Source organism: Rhinolophus hipposideros (assembly GCF_964194185.1).
Source record: "Rhinolophus hipposideros genome assembly, chromosome: 2".
Classification (NCBI taxonomy): Eukaryota; Metazoa; Chordata; class Mammalia; order Chiroptera; family Rhinolophidae; genus Rhinolophus; species Rhinolophus hipposideros.
In genome coordinates this window covers 12,426,815-12,446,945 of record NC_138048.1, presented here as the reverse complement: position 1 = coordinate 12,446,945, position 20,131 = coordinate 12,426,815, and the positions used below count along the sequence as shown (strand labels likewise).

At 34.9% G+C, this 20,131-nt stretch overlaps 1 pseudogene across 1 annotated transcript in view; it reads left to right on the top strand.

The window, feature by feature from the left end:
* The first annotated feature begins 6,320 nt into the window (after nucleotides 1-6,320).
* Nucleotides 6,321-20,131, top strand: part of LOC308506457 (multidrug resistance-associated protein 1-like) — a 39,015-nt pseudogene continuing 25,204 nt past the window's right edge. The window contains exon 1 of the transcript in view: nucleotides 6,321-6,576. The product of the transcript in view is annotated as a multidrug resistance-associated protein 1-like (transcript). The remainder of the gene's footprint in view (nucleotides 6,577-20,131) is intronic.

Below are 20,131 nucleotides of genomic sequence, written 5' to 3'. Positions count from 1 at the left end.
TCTGTGACCAGTCTCGGGAGTTCTTGGTGTTTAACTGCCTATACAAATGGGAAATTGGTCAGCCAGATAGCTCAGTGAGTTAGAGCACAAGCTCTCAACAACAAGGTTCCTGGTTCAATTTCTGGGATGGTGGGCTGCGCCCCCTGCAACTAAAGATCGAAAATGGCGACTGGACTTGGAACTGAGCTGCGCCCTCCATGACTAAATTAAAGGACAATGACTTGGAGCTGATGGGCCCTGGAGAAACACACTGTTCCCCAATATTTTTTTTAAAGAGGGGGGGGATTAATATTGCTCTGCTTGCTCTAGAAAGTTGCGAGGATAAAATTTTGAAAACAAATATCAATCTGAAAATTACAAGATGCATTATGAACCTTATTATTGTTTTAGAAATAAAATCCACAAGTTTGGGGAATTTTGTTGATGGTACATTTCGTTGATTGGGAGAGTCAACTATTGGTTCTAGTTGCTTCCCAAAACCTGCCTTAAGATTTTATTTAAAGAATCACTGCTTGCTCTTCTCCTGAACTCTTGTGTGTGAAAGTAAGACCAGGCCATATAAGAACATCTACCAGAAGTGAGCAAAAAAGGAGGAGGAAGCACACACCTGGGAAATGAGAAGTCATAGTAGTTAAACAACCGAGCCATGTTGTTTAGCCACACAATCAATTCAGCTTAAGTGTCACTTGTAGATGCTGCTTTATTTGGAAATTCAGCATGAAAGCCAAGGGGTCACTTATCCCTGTGAACCAAAACCCGCTGAGTTTTGCACAGTTCTAACTCAGAATGCTGAGGCAGTAAATGCTTTTGTGAAAATCAATGTAATCTTATGTTGAAAGTGAATATTTATTTTATGGAATGGAATGGAAATACTTAATATGACAGGAAAGTAGTTTATTGCTTTATATGTTTTTAAAACCGTGTTGCAGGAACATGTCCAATGTATCTGAGGCAATAGAAATGTGATTACTAAAGGCCCTTTCTTATTATATTTAAGCCTTTTTGTTAAATATGAATTGTAATATGATATTATGTAGTATAATAAAAGTAAAATTGAATCCAGTGCATGCATGGTTACCACAGGGTTTAAATCCATCCCAGGCATTGCTAAATGTATGGTTAGTTTATATATGTATTTCATTTTACTTGTATTAGTTCTGCCCAATTTTCTCATAACCTCAATTGAGATTATTCAGTAATAATGACGATGAAAGCAGTCCCAATTTGTAGTAGTGTAATATTTTGTTAGGGTCTCTTGGACTACTGTACTTTATAATGGAAAGAACTGAAGCTATAGAGTCAGAAGGCCTGGGTATAAATATGGGTTTAATTTCTTAATAAACAAGTCATGTCACCAAGCTCATAAGCTGTGTATATCTGAACTATATCACTTAGGAGTATATTTGGCTTCAAGTAACAGAATAGCCAAATAAAAATGACTTAAACAAGTAGGTATTTTTTTTTTTATGTTATTTGGAAGAAGGCTGGGAATAGGCTGGTGAACTACCCTCTGGTTGAACTACCCTATCTCCCCAGATGAAATATCCCTCCCAATTTTTAATGGTCACACTCAGGTGTGTGACCAGCCTGTTCCGCCCCTCCTCCCGTCTTGAAGTGGCTTCTTCTGCATACCCTTAGTTGTAGGGCTTCGATTCAGCTAGACTTCAAGTGATTCTCAATGCTGGTTTTTCTGTAGGTTAGTTGTAATTTTGATGTGGTCCTGAGAGGAGGTTTACCAAAAATTGAAAAACAAAAAAAAAAAATCAACAGATTTTATATGTCTCTGTTTCTTAACTTCTATGATGACATTAGATGAGAAAAGTTATTTGATGAGATTACCGTAAGAAAACTAGAAAACAACCTTGCACCGCAAGCCTGTGAAAATAATTGAGTCTCTTTCCTTTATTATATAATGCTTGAGAAAAAACACAGGGCAGAAAGATGCCAAATTGGGCAAGCAGAGAAAAAGAACAGGTAAGATTGTGTGTGTGTGTGTGTGTGTGTGTGTGTGTGTGTGTGTAACTTTTGGCAACATTTAACTCTCATTAGTATTTAACTACTTTAGATGTTTAACATTTCTTCCCTGTTCTCAGTTTTTATGACATTCAAGCAAATGATCATTTTCTGTGAACACTGCCCCAATTTTGGCTGGAGTGGCTTTGCCACTTTTTGTTGTAGTCTTTTTGCAAACCCTGGTCCTTAAGCAACATCAACATTTTAACATGCTCACTTCAGCAAAAATTCAGACAACTATAATTGGACTGATCTACAAAAAGGTAAAAAGTTTAAGGCATTCCCAATTTCTAAATGGACTGTTCCCAAATGTACTTTAAGAGAACTAGGAAAATAAGAGAGTATGTTAAATTTTTTTAGGGTGGTCTTTAAATATACATTTGTTTCGCTTTAAAAGAACTTTGACTCATCAGTATTGGTTGCATTAATTTCTCTATAAGGTCCTGTCCCTATAATTTCTGCAATTTCTAATCAACCCTAATCTATGCAATTCAATGATGTTCTTTGCCCCCTGTTATGTCATTTAACTTCTCCTCAGAAAGTGAATAGAATTGAATGTGTTCATGGTTGTCTATGTATCATTAAATTTCTTTTCACAATCATTTTCATTCTACATACTATGTTTTTTTCTTCCTGCTCATCAATCTACATTATTTTTTCATGCAACAAAGCTATCCTTCTCTATACAGTTATTATCTGCTTCTCTTTCATTCTAAGCCGCAACCCACTCCATCCCCAACCTTATACCTGAATTAACCCTAAAATTTAATTTGTCCTTTCTCGATAATACAATTTTAAATAACACCTCTTTACTATCCTAAGCCTTTAATTTACATCATAATTAGAAACAATTAAAAAAGGTTTCTTCCCTCTCATAGTTATTGCTGAATTATTCCATTAACAGTTGTGTTTTGCATTCTTACTCTGTACTCCTCTATAAATTGTGAGCTCTTCAAGATTTGGAATAGAAATGCATTTTCTTGATGTATCTTTATGATCTAAGAGAGTAGCTTTTATACATTTTTTTTCATAAAAGTTGCATGACTGAGTAAATGAATAAATGAACCATTGCCTTCAGGAAACTGGGAGAATTATTAGCATACATGATAAATGTGTGGAACTAAATAAAGATTTTATAAGAGATTAGGTGAGCAGGAAATCTATAATGATTGTATGCAGTTTAGGAAGACTTCACGTAGGGAGGAAGCCTTCAGATGATCCTTGGTAGAGCTGTAGAATTTGTATAAGTAGAAGGAAGTATTGTAATTTGAGCTTAGCTGGGCATGAAGCATCACAGACCATTTGGCCATATTAGGCCAAATAGGAAGGATAAAGTGGTTTTAAAGATCTTGGAATGACCCAGGATCAACTGAGCCAGGGAATATAACTGAACTTTCTGCAGAGCTAGCTCTGTATAGCACAGCCCAAATATAGGGCCAGAGGAATTCTGAGAAATCTCGATATGGAAGACAGTTATTAAAGAATCTGTCTCAGTTTAAACGCTAACACTTGTTTTTGATACATGGTTCTTATGGAACAGGATTCCATTCATTGATTAAAGCATTTGGTGTTTGCATATAAGATTGGGTGAATTTACAAAAATAAAAGAGTGGACTGCAATAGAAATTGGAGCAAGCTGTCAGAAATGAAAAGGAAAAGCAAGTGTTGTTTGTGAGTCCATTGCAAGGGCACAGAGACCCTGAAGATAATATAAGCGGGAACAGTGACGACAGGGGTGAGACTGGATTGTTCCTTAGACATTGTTTAAGAACAAAGGTCACTCAAGGATCACAGGAGTATGGTGGTCAAGCAGGCTCAGTCCATACTGTAGTACGGATTACAATTTAACTCCAAGTCCATCAAACAAGCAGCAAAAGACATTAAAACCTGTATTTTCAGGATGTATTGGGACATCACATGCTCTTAGGACTGATATAATAAGGCAGGCCTTTCTTCTGAGTCTTATCCTACATCTGCCTTCCAGAGGGAGACTATCTCCACAGGACTAATTGAGGTTGTTAAATTTCCCTTTATCTTGATAGGCTTTAGGATTATGATTTTTATCATATGTAGATACCTTCAAGATCCTAAATGGCTCTCATAGTGACACAGGTGACCCATATTTGCCTGCCACTGGCCCTATTTCACAGGAACATGTTATTACAGTGGGGTTAAGTGGTTTGGGGGTGAAAGGGTCAGGCCTCAGACCCTTTTCTTGGTGAGGAGGGGAGGTGCTAGAATTTTCTTATTCTGTATCCACCCACCTGACTGCTGTTACTTTAAAGTAAATTCAGGGGATAACATTTTTAAGGTCTGTGGGGAAGAACATTGGCTTCCTTGCACTTGTGAAACCAGACTCTTCACTTTAAGAGTCTGGTTTCCAAATTCAGATTTGTTTCCCCTTATCTCACAGGTGCAGGCTCCATGAGAATGCTTGAGGACTAAGAAACAAGATACGGTTCAGAAACAGAATTAGTTAGTCCTGGCTTAACGTGGGCAATCCTGGGGCGTTCTTCCATTAAACAATATGCAATAGAAATTTTTGTGATTTTAAAACTATTCTATATTTGCACTGTCCAGTATGGTAACAATTAGTCATACGGCTGTTGAACCTCTGAAATGTGACTAGTAGGATTAAAGGAATAAATTTTGAATTTCAGTTAATTTAAATTTAATAACCATGTCTAGACTCTACATTTGTACAGTGGTACCTCGATTTTCGAACGTCTCCGTTGATGAACATTTCGGTTTACGAACGCCGTAAACCCAGAAGTAAATGCTTCGGTTTTCGAACACACCTTGGAAATCAAACATGTCACATGGCTTCCGCTGAGTGCAAGATCCTGAGGCCTAGCTGTCATCTTTGAGCACTCGCGCAACACGGAGTTGATATTTGGGCTTATTTGGTGACTGTGGACAATCAACCTATGCTCATCTCATCTCAGGAGCACTCTTGCAACCGATTAATTTTTGTGACTCTGTGGAACCCAGTTTATCAATCTGTGTTCATCTAATCTAAGTAGCCCTGTTGCAACTAAATTTGTTTTTGTGACTGTATGCAATCAGTCTGTGTTCATGTCATCTCAGGAGCCCTCTGCCAATCACCCCTTGATGTGAGAAATGGATAAAAGCTGCAAAGCCAAGAGAATCATTAACAGAACAACAATAGAGGTGAAGAAGGAAATTATTTCCAAACATGAAAGTGATGTCCATGTATGTGATATGGCAACGCAGTTTGGTATTGCCAAATCTACAATTTGTGCCATCTTAAAAAATAAAGAAGCAATTAAAGGTGCCAATGTTGCAAGAGGTGTTAAAACACTTACAAGGCAAAGAACACAGACAATTGAAGAAGTGGAAAAATTGCTTTTCATATGGATAAATGAAAAACAGTTGGCTGGTGACAGCATTTCTGAGAGCATAATTTGTGAAAAAGCTTTACATTTGCATGCTGACCTCATTAAAAACACCCCTGGAACAAGTGCTGAGAGTGATATTTTCAAGGCAAGTAGAGGGTGGTTGAAAATTTGAAGAGGAGAAGTGGCCTACACCATGTGGTGAGACATGGTGAAGCTGCCGGTGCCAACAAAGACGACGCCAACCAGTTTGTTTGGAATTTAAAGATTATGTAGAGGCAGAGGGTTTCCTTCCCCAACAAGTTTTCAACTGTGACGAGACAGGACTCTTTTGGAAGAAAATGCCAAAGAGGACCTGCATAACAAAGGAGGAAAAATCATTGCCAGGACACAAGCCCATGAAAGACAGGCTAAGCCTTTTGTTTTGTGGGAATGCAAGTGGGATTTTAAGTTGAAGGCTTTGCTAGTCTACCATTCTGAAAACTCCAGGGTATTTAAGAAAAACAATGTCATAGAAAGCAAATTGCATGTGATGTGGAGGGCAAACAGCAAAGCTTGGGTAAGCAGGCAATTTTTTATTGAATGGGTTTATGAAGTGTTTAGGCCACATGTAAAAAAATACCTTCAAGACAAAAATCTTCCAATGAAGTGCCTGCTTGTTATGGATAATGCTCCAGCTCACCCCCCAGGAATGGAGGACGAGTTGATGGAAGAGTTCAGTTTTATCAGTGTAAAGCTTTTGCCCCTCAACACGACTCCTCTCAGCCAGCCCATGGATCAGCAGGTCATATCTAATTTTAAGAAGCTTTACACCAAATCACTGTTCCAAAGGTGCTTTGAGGTGACCTCGAACACAGACCTGACCCGCCAGAGTTCTGGAAGAATCATTTCAATATCCTACTTTGCTTACATCTCATAGACAAAGCATGGAGGGATGTGTCTCACAGAACAATGAAGTCAGCATGGAAGAAACTGTGGCCAGACGCTGTCCCTGAACATGTATTTGAGGATGTTGAAAAGGATACTCCTATGGTTGAGGATATTGTGTTTCTGGGAAAGTCCATGGGCTTGGACGTGAGTCGTGATGATGTGGAGGAGTCAGTGGAGGACCACAAGACTGAACTCACCACAGAAGAACTTCAACATATTCTGACAGAGCAACAGGTGGCAACTGAGGAATTGTCTGCCGAGGAGGAAGGAAAACAAAGTGTTTCTACTGCACTGATCAAAGAAATGTGTGCAAAATAGGTTGAAGTGCAAATTTCTGTTGAAAAATATCACCCTGATAAATCCATTAACACATTCAATGATAGTGCTGTGTCTCACTTTAGACAAATTTTAAAACATCGGAAAAAGCAAATGTCAATTAAAAAATTTTTAGTGAGGAAAAGATCCGGTGAGTCTAAACGAGGTGTCAGTGATGTAAAAAAAAAAAAAAAACAAGGGAAGCAATGGCAGGAGAGGAGTCACCTACAGCAGTTATGGAAAAGGGCTATAGAACACTTGAACAACACTCACCTATTGTGATTATTGAAGGGAATCCACTATCCAAACCATGACTATCATCATTGCAGGTAAGAAAAAAATTGCATTTTAATTTTTATCATCTACAGTACTGTTTTTACACGGTGTTTTTATTTATTATTGTTTTTACAGTACAATATATTGTGTTTATTGCTTTCATTGTGTATCATTTCATCGATCTATGGTATCATTAGGCAGTAAAATTCATGCTAAATTGCTGTTTTATGGGTTTATTTTAAAGGTCTGGAACGGATTAATCCATTTTACATTACTTTTTACAGGAAACTGTGCCTCAGTTTTAAAGGTCTGGAACGGATTAATCCATTTTACATTACTTTTTACAGGAAACCGTGCCTCAGTTTTCCAATGTTTCAGAACTCCTCTTCTGGAACGATTACGTTAGAAAATCGAGGTACCACTGTAGTTAAAATTTTGTCCATACCTTAATTGTGGTAATTATAAAATAAAAAGAAAATTGATGCAATTTAGTTACATTCTTTAAAATAGAGATACTTATGTGTGGTTAGGAGATGAAGAGTTAGAATTCAAATCCTGCGATTAGAATCAGAAGGAGAATCCTTGTGTAGTTTTTTGCACACAAAGAAAATGAAGAAGAATGAATTCTTACGAGGGTCCCTTCAGGTACACCAGGTCTCATTAGAAGTATGTTCACCACTGTGTAGGAAATTTTAGGGCACTTCCAGCTCTAAATTATACGATGCCTGTTGCTGATAGTTGAGATGGTCAAGAAAAATATTATAGTTAATATTGTACAATATTGTGTAATATTGATCTGAAGGATGAATTGTATCAGGCAAAGGCTCTACTGTTGGAAATACAGGGGAAAAAGAGTACGGAATTGAGTACTAGCTCTCAGAAAATGAGTATATTAGTAATTAGCTAGAGTCAGTGTTTCATGTATAGGAGGGGGACATGGGGGGTTAGGGTAGTAACACAAAAGTATTTGCAGATTTTTTTTAACTTGAAAGATACATTGTAAAAATGTACTTAATTCTATATGGAATTGGGACTCATTTGATCTATAGGGTGGATGATCATGAGAGAAAGATTGAAAATGGATAGGGTTGGAAACAAGGAGTATCATAGAGCTATTTTAATAGTTCAAGAATAAAAGATACTAACTAGCGTTATGACAATGAATCTAGAAAGGAACAAATATGTAAGTGGGAGAACATGAAACTGCAAAACAAATTTTATCATCAGATGATAAAATGAAATATTAATGAATTGAGCACTGTAATAATCAAAATATTTCGAGTTCAGTAGGAGGAGTTATTGAGGCTGAGAACTATATCTCATTCATCTGGGTCTTCTTCAAGCAAAATATCAATAAATGAAATGAATGGTTTCAAAAAGTGATGAGTCACAGTTGTGCTTTTCTGTGTGTGAACTAGGATTCATATGAAATAAAAATATTGTAGACAAAAGAATCTAAAACAGAATCTAAAAATAACAGTTTCAAAGAAGAGATTATGAATACAATATAATTGCTAAATGAAAATCGGTTAATTTTCCTTTTGATTAAACTCCCAACCTTTTACATTGTTTTAGATGTTACAAACGGAGTTTTTATTTTTACCTCAGTCTTGCTCTCTCTCTTTTAGCAGATTAAAACTTTCTAGCAGAGAATTCTAGAACATGTTGTGTAGTCCACTATAATCATAGTGTCATCTTGCAGTATTCTTTCAAATTGTTTCATTTATTCTTATATATAAACATAAGTTTAAATAAATGCATAGAAGAGACGTTCATATGTAGAGAGACTATGCTTTTTCCCTACTATTGTCATTTTTTTCTCTATTTTGCTTTCCCTCTCAATTACCAGATTACCACCTTCACTCATACTACATATATTTTTTTTTATGGGGTGTGGGGCACATACCTTTCACATACCTTTGTCATAGGAGTGGAATTGCTGGACTTAAAGAAACATGAACATAGTTTTCTCTTTAATAGGGGTTCCAAAGATTTTTCAAAGAGTCTGGAGCAGTTTATATTTTCATTTAGCAATTGTAGTGTATTCATAATCTCTTCTTTGAAACTGTTATTTTTAGATTCTGTTTTAGATTAATCACTGTTAGTATATAGATACAGATAAACATTCAGCTATAAGTGTTGATGTAGATATAATGCTCGTACACACAAGGTCTGACAATTAAGTTTGTGAACTTTATTGCAATGATGTTGCTAATCCTTTTTGATATCAGAGGGATTATTCATTATGAATTTGTACCAGCTGGACAAACAGTTAACCAAGTTAACCATTTGGAAGTGCTGAAAAGGCTGCATGAAAAAGTGAGATGACCTGAACTTTTCGCCAACAATCCGTGCCTCTTGCATCATGACAATGCACCAGCTCACACTGCACTGTCTGTGAGGGAGTTTTTAGCCAGTGAACAAATAACTGTATTGGAAGACCCTCCCTATTCACCTGATCTGCCCCCCAATTACTTCTTTTTTTACATGATGATAAAGGAAATATTGAAAGGAAGACATTTTGACGACGTTCAGGACATCAAGGGTAATATGACAACATCTCTGATGGCCATTCCAGAAAAAGAGTTCCACGATTGCTTTGAAGGGTGGACTAGGCTCTGGTGTCAGTGCATAGCTTCCCAAGGGGAGTACTTCGAAGGTGACCATAGTGATATTCAGCAATGAGTTATGTAGCACTTTTTCTAGGATGACTTCGCGAACTTAATTGTGTAACCTTCTTATAACATAAGGAAATTTAAACTCAAAGCAATTGAATAATATACTCATAGTCAAAAACTTATTAAATGGAGGAACTGACCTTAGGACCCAGGCATTCTGCTCTAGAGACGGTTTTCTTCATTACTCTAAATATATAAAGTATAAATGTAAATATATACATACATGTTCATCTCTCATATGTATGTGGTGATTTCTTGAACCTCTTCTCCATGCCTTAACTCTTATTTTTCCTCATATTATTTTTTAAAAACAGGGTTTTCCTAATTTCTGGGGAAAGGTCTTAAACATATCTACTCGTTTAAAAATTTCAATTTATTGTGATATCCATTTGTACTTTTGATGCCACAATTGCATTAAAAAAATAACAGTATGTTTTCAATATTTTGAAAAAGTGTTTCTATTCTTACTATTCACTTTTGATGGGCATCATGTTTTTTCACTATAACGATTACAAAGAGATTCAAATATTTTTTTCATGTTCCTTATGATTTTTTTTCCCAGTAGGAAAGCATTTATTTGATTCCTTGGATAATTTAGTTACTTCAAACTACTCAATCTTTTAGTATTTTAATTAATATTAAATACTATTTATTTACACCTTTTAGAATGGTGGGAGAAAAGAGTTTATTTGTTTAAATGATAAGTTGGGGTCAGATTCTATTAGAAATTAATGGACCTCTCTTAAACTTTTTTATGGACTACATGAAATGGGAATTACAGTTCTTGGATTTCCATTGTTTTACTCTGACACAGTAACGTATTAGGGGGAGATTAAAGAACTACATTGTGAGGAGACATAGCTAGGAGCTAAACTACTGTAGTGACTAGTATTTTTTCTTTCTCTTCTCTTGTGGCCATAGTAGTCCCTGTTTGATCATCAGCACCACTGTCCCCCTTACTATTCAGCAGCAGAAACGTTTCCAAGCTTCTGTGCAGACATATAAATGAGGATTGACCATTATAATAGCTTTGGAGCTTAGGGTGATTCTGGCATCTGGTGAGCCTCTCAAGGCTGTGTAGTCCGTCAGGCAGGTCCGGCGGCTTCTTCCATTACACTAAGCTCCTGTGCTTTAAGCAGGGAATGTTACTGTGGTTCCCCGAAAATAAGACCAGATCTTATATTAATTTTTGCTCCAAAAGATGCATTAGGGCTTATGTTCAGGGGATATCCTCCTGAAAAAATCATGCTAGGGCTTATTTTCCGGTTAGGTCTTATTTTCAGGGAAACACGGTAGGAGAGTTCCACTGAAGGCCCTGCCTATTTATTTATCAGGTGGGCTTTGCCTGTGACTGTGTATTATTAATTTACTGAATACATAGATTTTTTGAGTGACTCCTGTATTCCTGTATCCCATTTACTCTTCTTAGTCTCAGCTCTCAAATCTGTCTCTCTTTAAATTAATGTGATGGAAATACCTTAAAATGTTTGGGGTACGAATGGACTTTTGCCTGGTTTCCAGTATAAATACCAATTTCCCACTATATTAACAACTATTTAAGCATTTATCTCAGATGTTTACATAGGTAGGGAGTTAAACAAGTTAACTTTTAACATCAACCTTAGTAAGACATTACCAATAATTAAACGTGGTGATACTGAATTCAATGTAAAAATACTGAATAATGTGAACAGAGACAAAGTGAGAATTGGGCCTTGGAAGAAAAGATGTATTTCCATCTGCTCCATGAGGTCTTTCTAATAGTCTTCTCTCTAAATTCTCATAACACTTTTTAGGTATTTTTATACTTACAATCATCCTGTGTGGAGGTTGTATGGGGGGAATAGACTCCACAAGTAGATTAAATCTCGAGAGAATTGGAACAGTGCCCTTTTAAATTTTCCAGTTTCAAGCATAATATTATTCATCAGCATTCATTAGATATTCATTGATTCATTTATGTAATTTGTATTGGTTTAACATTATAGGGATGCCAATGATTAGAGGGACACCTCAATGTCAGAAATCTAGAATAAATTTATTTTACAATTTTGTAATCAATAAATTGTAGAGTGATCTTGGTGAACATATTTGCTTGGGAACCCAAGTGTTATTCTCTACCAATACACAGTGAATTTTAAAACTATGTGCTTTGATCAATAATTATAATTTCCTCATCTAAAAACACGTCTATTGACATTATATTAAATTTCGATACTAAAAGTTAGCATTGTTTGACTATAAAGATGCCCATGAACTCTAAATATTTTATTTCTCTTTTTCCAGACCCTACTTTCATCTAATGTTTCATGAGAAAAAGTGTTCCACTGGTGAAATCATTATGTTGATGTCAGTAGATCCCAGCAGCTCATAGATTTGACCACAAATTTCAATGTCCTCTGGTCAGCCCCTTTTTCAAATCCTGATGGCTGTATTACCCCTTCAGCAAGAGCTGGGTCCATCAGTGTTAGTGTGGATGGCAGTCCTTGTGTTTGCTGTACCAGTAAGTGTTTTAGTTGCAACTAGCGTAAAAAAGCTCAAGGTAAGAGAATGATTGACCTGTGTTACATGTCACAAGAAACTGAGTTTTCTGACTTCAGTTGATAATAACCATCTAGCTAATTCTCTATGTATAGAAAATAGAGGTGATACATGGAAATAATCCAAATGTATCATTTGTTTATTAAACCAACATTAATTGGGCCTCTGTCCTGTGCCAGTCACTCTACCAGACACAGGAAGTATAGCAGTGAGGAAAGCAGACAAGTTCCAGCTCTCACTGGACTATTGGGGGAGACTGGTATCAAACAAGTAAGTAAATAGATATATAACATAATGAGTGATGTTAATTTGTGTATGAAGAAAAATAAATTTGGATTAGATGATAAGAGTACAAAGGGTGCCATTTTTCATACAGGGCAGAAAAGTTCTTGGGAAGAATCTGATATATTAGTGGGGTAAGGGAGAAATCTGTGTGGATGTTGAATGTCTAAGAATAATATATGAAGCAAAGGGAACAGTGTATGCACAGCCTAGAGGTAGGCATATTCTCCGTTTGCCTGAAGAGTGGCGATGAGGCGAGTGGGCTAATGTGAGCAAGGAGGAGCTGCATGCAGCAAAATGGACAGTAAATGCTTAATTAATTTTAATATTCTTTCTTTACATTCAATCATTTGTCTTGCTGTGAATATATTTTTTTGACGTCTGCAATGTGCCAGACAGTGTGCATTATACTGTACTATAGGAATGGAGAAGCAGGACATAGTTTGCTGTGCTCAAGGATATCATGCTGTAATGGGAGAGATAGATGGTTTCACATGGTAAAGTAACATACATAGAGCAGATGTATTCCTTATGACACTTATTTGATTGTTTTAAACATACTGAAGATTAATAATACCTATATACTGACAGGAAAATGTCAGTATCATATATTAGAGGAAAAAATAAACATATATACATATACATGTATGTATGTAAATAAGCACATATGTATGTATGTATGAGGTGTAATCAAAACATATGGTGAATGCTGCTGCTGAGTGCCATCCACAGAAAGACAGGGATCTTCAATATGGGAAGCAGTACATTGAACCTTAGTAACAGTATGTGACAAGATTCAACTTGTTTGGTGGTCAGTTGGGTGTGAGCTACAGTTGAGAGAAGGTGTGTTTTGAAGTGTGCTGTAAATCATCCTCCATCATGACAATGCTGTGTCACACATTTCTTCTGGTATATGGCAATTTCTGTGAAATAAAAACATTACAGTGTGTCCTCATCCACATTATTCACCGGATTTGTCACCGTGTGACTTCTGGCTTTTTCTCAAAATCAATATGACCATGAAAGGTAAATGTTTTGAATCGACTCAGGGCATCGAGACAGTCACGACAGTGCAACTAAAGACACTCATGAGAGAGGACTTCCAGAACTGGTTCAGAAAGTGGCAAGAACGATGGGATAAGTGTGTTTGAAGGGAGAGGGAGTATTTTGAAGAAGATTAAAGGTAACGTGTCTTTTACTGTAACATTTTTTTTTAATTTAAACATTCACCATATGTTTTGATCACACCTTGTATATACACATATATGCATATGCACATATCAAGCGTATATGTATATAATTAATCAATTTTTAAGTGTGATTATGCCTGTTCACATGGGTACAATAGAGTAAATAAATGAAGATATATAGACATAAATGTATTTGTATAAACGTAGACATAATCTAGAGATAAAGCACGTGTTTTTTAAAATTAGTTACCTGTAAAGTGAAATTATTAGTAGATGGAAAGAGAGATTTTTCAATTACTTTAATACATTTATGTGCTGAGAATTTATACCTTCTTTTATATATTTTCTGAATTTTTGAAATAATTACCAAGAAGATGACAAGTCTTTAGAGTTGAGAATTAGAAAATAATTATGAAATAATTATGAATTGCTAAACACACTAGTATTTAGAAGAACAGATTTGTTTATAATTTAATGAATACACTTAAATTATTTTTTAAATATGGATTTTAAATAATTTAAGGTCAAATTTTTAAGCATGGAAATACGTTTTGGGGACCTTTATCTAAAATCCTAAACCTTCAAAGAGGATGCAATATTATGCATAAATTGTACTAAGCAGAAAAACGCCTTTAATGAAACGAAAATAATACGGATATTAACTGTAAATACATTATTTGTTAAATATACAAATATTTATTAATACATATAATAGAATAGTCGCAACATTATTGGAGGAAACCTTTAAGAAGCCATACTCAACCAATGATAAGTATATAATCACATAAATATATATATATATTAATTATTTGAATAAATATACAATAATATTATATACAAAAATTTAATAAACATAATATACATAGTATGTACCAAGAAAAGAGCCAGTGTTTGAAAATATACATTTCAATCACTCTAATTTCAAAAGTACTAATAAGTACTTTGATACTAAGTACTTTGATAAGCATACTTAAGGTAGTCAGCTAACATTATAGGGAGCTTTATTTTTATTCCTGTGATACTTCTGTATATATATATATATATATATATATATATATATATATATATATATATTTGATGGAGGTTTTGGGGACTGTATCCCATTTTAATAGAATGCAGACGTTATTTTAATATTGAATTTTAAACAGATTACGTTCAAATAAATATATTTTCTAGTATTTTGGAAAATATACACCTTGCTTTTATTCTACTTCTTCTACTTCTGGTCACTTTTAAGTTTTAAAATATCTGTTTATGACTATTTTCTAACATTATCAACAGAGTAATATTGTATGGATATTGTAAGATGGTTTTCTTCAACTCAGTATTTTGTGAAATAGAGGAAATAGACTATTTTTTTAAAATAGCTATGGCCACTTAAGTTACAATATTAGCAACTTTTGTCAAATATGCTTTCATTTATTCCCATTCAATACAAAAGCCAAACGAAGAAAAAATAAACACATAAAACTTCAATGAAATATTACATAAGATTAATATAAATGGGATATGCCTTTAATTTAACTATTTAGAAAATAGCAATAGGTTAGTCAATAAATGAATTGTGTACCATTCTCAATATTAAATGTGATATATGCATAATTGGCTGGGAAAGTATTTCAGATTTCAGACATATAGGAAGTAGAATTGCTAAAATAGTATTTAAACAAAGCCACATAAAATGCCGGTGTTTTCTTTTTGTTTCTTGCCCAACAACTAAAAGCAAATATCCCGAAAAACACAAAATCTGACTTGTTTTAAGGTATTAGGTGAAAGAGATCGAATAAAGCAGGCAAGAGTGGAAATAACATTGTCATGAGTGTGAACGCAGATTTATATAGGGGAAGTGATGAGATGTCATTCAGGTTCTTTATGTGGAATAGAAATGATCATACAAATGCTATTCTATGAAAGGTATGCTGGAAACTATTTGTTCTGTAGAAAATTTACCCTCCTCCCACACCACTACTATTTTCTTATTGATAAAATGAATGAAACCTCATCAAGTTTTGTACATATAATTTCAAATCCTATTATACCTGAATTATGCCTTCCAGATTTTTCTCAGGGGCATAATTTGTAAAGCCCCCATAAAATTTCCTTCTGGCATTAACAACTGTATAGAAAATTCCCTCTGTCTGGTGCATCTATCATTACATATGCAGGATATACTCATTATGTGTATGCATTGATTCATTTTAGAATCAACAAATGCTCTGCTGCATTGTGCTTTGTAGAACTTTCACACAATTGTAAGTTTATGAAGTGAAAGACATTGTTAGATTAAAGACACTTTGAAAAGAGACTGATATTTACTTAGCACTTACCTGAAATTAAGAGTAGCCTTAGGTAGCTCTGAAATTTAACTCTGATTGTTTACTAAGGTCATAAACTCCCAAAGTAATATGATCCAAATGCATCTTGCACCTCTCAGTGGAATGATGGCCCCTGCATCAATCAAAAGTACAGCAAAGAGTGTTTATAGGTCATTTTTTGAAATATTTTATGAAATAGAGGATTATTTGAAAATTGCTATTTAAAAGGAAATTTGTATTATAAGTAGGACTAGGACAGTATAGATAAAATAAAAAAATGTTTCCTCAAGATCTGAGCAAAGTTCAAGATTTGAAATAGCAGTCCCGGCTGTGAATACACTAGAATATTGGCAGAGGTCCAAGTGACAATCAATTAGTATAGTTTAAAGTTCAACATCCTTGTGGTCTGACAACAGGTGCCATGAAGCCTCTCTCTGTTAATGACAATAACTATGCTTTAGTGGATGGTTTCTATGTGTCACATGCTGTACTTATCAACTTATATCTGCTTCCTATGTAATTCTTATAAACCCCAAGAAAAAGATTTCTTATCCCCATTTTACAAATAACTAAACAATGTCTCTGAGCAGTTAAATGTCACGTCTAAGTTCACAGAGCCAATGAGAGATCATTAGGCCTCTCCAGAGAAACAAAACCAAAATGTGTATGTGTGTGTGTGTGTGTGTGTATGTGTGTACATAGGGAGATAAGGAAATAGAGATTTATTTTAAAGAATTGACTCCTATGATTGTGGGGGTGGCAAGTGTGAAGTCTGTAGGGCAGGGTGGAAATGCCAGCAGTTGATGTTGCGGTATCGAGTCTGAAGGTAAAAATTTCTTTCTCCTGGAGGAACCTCACTCAGTCTTTTCTCTTAAGCCTTTTTTAGATGATTGGAGACCCATGGAGACCCATGATATTATGGAGAGTAATCAGCTTTACTCAAAGTCTACTGATTTAAATGTCAATCACATCTGAAAAATACCTTCAAGTAACATCTAGACTTGTATTTGATCAAATAATTGGGTACCATAAAATTAACTACCACAAAGAGGTAGAGTTAGAATTTGAATGTAGGTCTATCTCATTTTGAAGTGTACGCAACGAGCCATTGTATGATCCTGCTTCTCCAAGTTTTCCCTCTCAGAAATAGTTTACAATCTCAATCCACCAGTCATCTTTCAGAAAATGACTTGAAGTCCCAAGACTTTAGTCTTCAATAAATTAGAAGCTTAGCTATGAAGAAATAGGGAGTGGACAGAAGTAAAAGTTGAACCACCAGGAAATGTGACCAGATTGAACTAGACAGAAACTGCTATGGAGCTGGTGCCTGGAGCTGGGATGTTGCCAGAGTCTGGTTTAAGCAGAAGCTGTTGGTGAGTAAGAGGAACAGAAGGCTGAGGAGATGGTGATTTCCTCCTGCCATCCATACCCCACCCCCAAGAAAACTACAATTCAAGGAAATATTTTGACTCATTGAAAATAGGAATAATTAATGTACCATCTTTTTATCCCTTTACAATTGTGTGTGTGCATGTGTTATACTGTGTGTATATGTGTGTATGTCTGTATGTTTTTATTTCTTCTATGATATTTATTGCTAAATAGACATTGTCTGACTCCTTTATAGATTCTCGAACTTTATGCATGGGAATTCTATAAAAAGATTACTGAAATTCGAGAACAGAAATTGTATGTGCAGAAATTGAAGTCAACTAGTATGTGCTGTATTTTCTATGTTGGCATTAACTTGCATTCCATTCTTGGTGAGTGCATATATTTCCTGTTTTGATATTCAAATTTTAGTTGCAGATCCACTTCCAAATTTCCTGGAATTTAGGTGTCCAAAATCAAATCTTCTATATATGAATTAAAATTTTCAAGAAATCTAGTCATTATTCATGTAGATTAGAGGATGGAAGTTTTAAAGAAATAGAAACTATTATGTACATTTTCATTGGTCTGTATTTTTATATATAAGATTTTACTTTGTAAATTTCTCACAGGTTAAACATATGCCTTCCTAATTCTTAAAAATTGTAACCTACATTTTAGAGTTCATTTTCACTTTAAAATATCTTGATCTGTATGATTAATCCCTTTTAAGCAATACTAAAATCATGCTGTATGGAGTTGGGAAGGGAAGTGAGAGTTATTGTTCCTACTGAGTACCACACAATATACCTTGCCTTATTCCATTCTTGCAATAATAAGGCATTTACTTTTCTAATTTCACAAGAGGAAATGGAAGTCCATCCTCAAAGGTGTAGAATTAGTATTTGTAGGTGCATTGATATGATCTGAGCTCAATTCTCCTTCACATCGTGCATCTGGCATTCCATTTAAACTAGAGTGTAAATTGCCTTGAGGTATGAAGCAATGTGTGGAAGCCGAAGGATAACTAAACCACACATAACTGAAGGAGCATTTTAATCAATGTTACCACTCCTGGTGGTGATGGGGTCAGAGGAAGTTCCATGTCTCTTTTGTTGATAATTTTAAATATTATAATTGTTTGTATTTAAAGAAACTTGTAGTTATTATGAACATAAAAGCAATATTTATATTTGGAATACTTTGGTAAAAAAGTCAAAGAATCATTTGCTTAAGCCAGTCTTATGTACATGATAGTCAATGAGTTCTCATGCATGCATGAACTTTTCTGCCTTTTCTAAATGAAACGTATAAGAGCAAACATAAATCTTATCAGCTATGATTTATTCATACTTTCTTCAGTTAATTTTATGACACAAGGAAAGTGTATAATTATTACATGTGAGTTAGAATGTGTGCACACACCACTGGAAAATAAGTTCACACAAACTTCTCCATTTTGAAGAAAAGATGAACTGGTATACATTTTAAATGGGAATAATAATTCTAGTTAGAATATGACATGTCTTAAAGAAGGGAGCTGGATCACATGGACTCAAGAATGTCATTATCTGTATGAAACTTTGATTTTTATATCCTTCAGACAGAGTACTGAATTTTGGCAAACAAACAAAAAATGTTATTAAAATTGTCTTCCCTAATTTTTTGGACTGTAACTTATAATGTTGTTAGCAGTGAATATTTGAAGAAAATAACATATCTCTATTTTTTAGGTATCCCTGGCAACGTTTGGCATCTATTTCTTACTGAACAAAGGAAACATTTTAGCAGCCACTAAAAGTGTTCACATCTATGTCTTTAATATTTTGAGGCTTCCTCTGTTTGGTTTACCAATGATGCTCTCAGCTGTGTGGTCCAGGTACATTCAAATTGTCCTTAAACAAAGAATCATTCCTCTAATGAAATCTATGGTTTTACACATCTTACTTCTTTGTCTTGTTTTAAATCTTATTTCACTGTTTTTGATTGTTTAACACTGCTTTCAAAATTAGTCTCCTGGAATTAATGAGTAATAGAAAACATTATAGAATGAAAGGAATCATATCTTCCTTGCTTATGTCTTTCTTCTATCAAAATAACTTTCAAGTACTTCAACATAGGATATTGTTTTCTTGGTTAAGGGTTTCTTTCACTTAGCTTCTTAAAAGCTGATGTTTAACACCATACCATCAAAGAGTTCATTTTCTGGTTTTCAATTGAAATTGTTTTAACCAGGCGCTTTGCATGGAGCTGGATCTGAATGTTTTCCCAGGATTCACAGCATGTCATCTGTGCTGAATGAAGCAAGCAGGGAAAAATTGGGTTGTTAATATCAGTCTGCCAACAAACCATGTATGAGTTATCTGGCTCCACCTGCCTTTATTGTAACCTCCAGTTGCTGTAGGCTTTTTAGATAATTCATGAGTTAAAGGCTGCTAAAACCACAGGGAATCCAAAGAGCTGAGTTCCTTGATTCCTTTGCCCTGAGATTTTCTCAGTTAAATTTTTTGTATGTCAGGTTTGGGTTGTCTGGGTATCCCCCATCAAATCCTCCTTAAGTTTGAGTTCGCAAACAAAGTACATCTTTGCTCATTTGAACCAGATCGTTGATCTAAGAACTTTGTCTTTAAAGGTTTACATTATTTGAATGAAGTGTAACATAATGATGTAGTGAATACCAGTCAAGCCATTTTTGTAACATCATGCCTTCTTCATATTATTTTACTAATAATGACCAACAGAGGGCAGCGAAGTACTATTGATGCGGTGCTTTTAACACTTGATTCACAGCACACTGAAAGAAAATGACATTCTTAGAGGAACAGTTTTGTTTCGCTTTTGAAATTAGAATCTGGCTAAAAGTT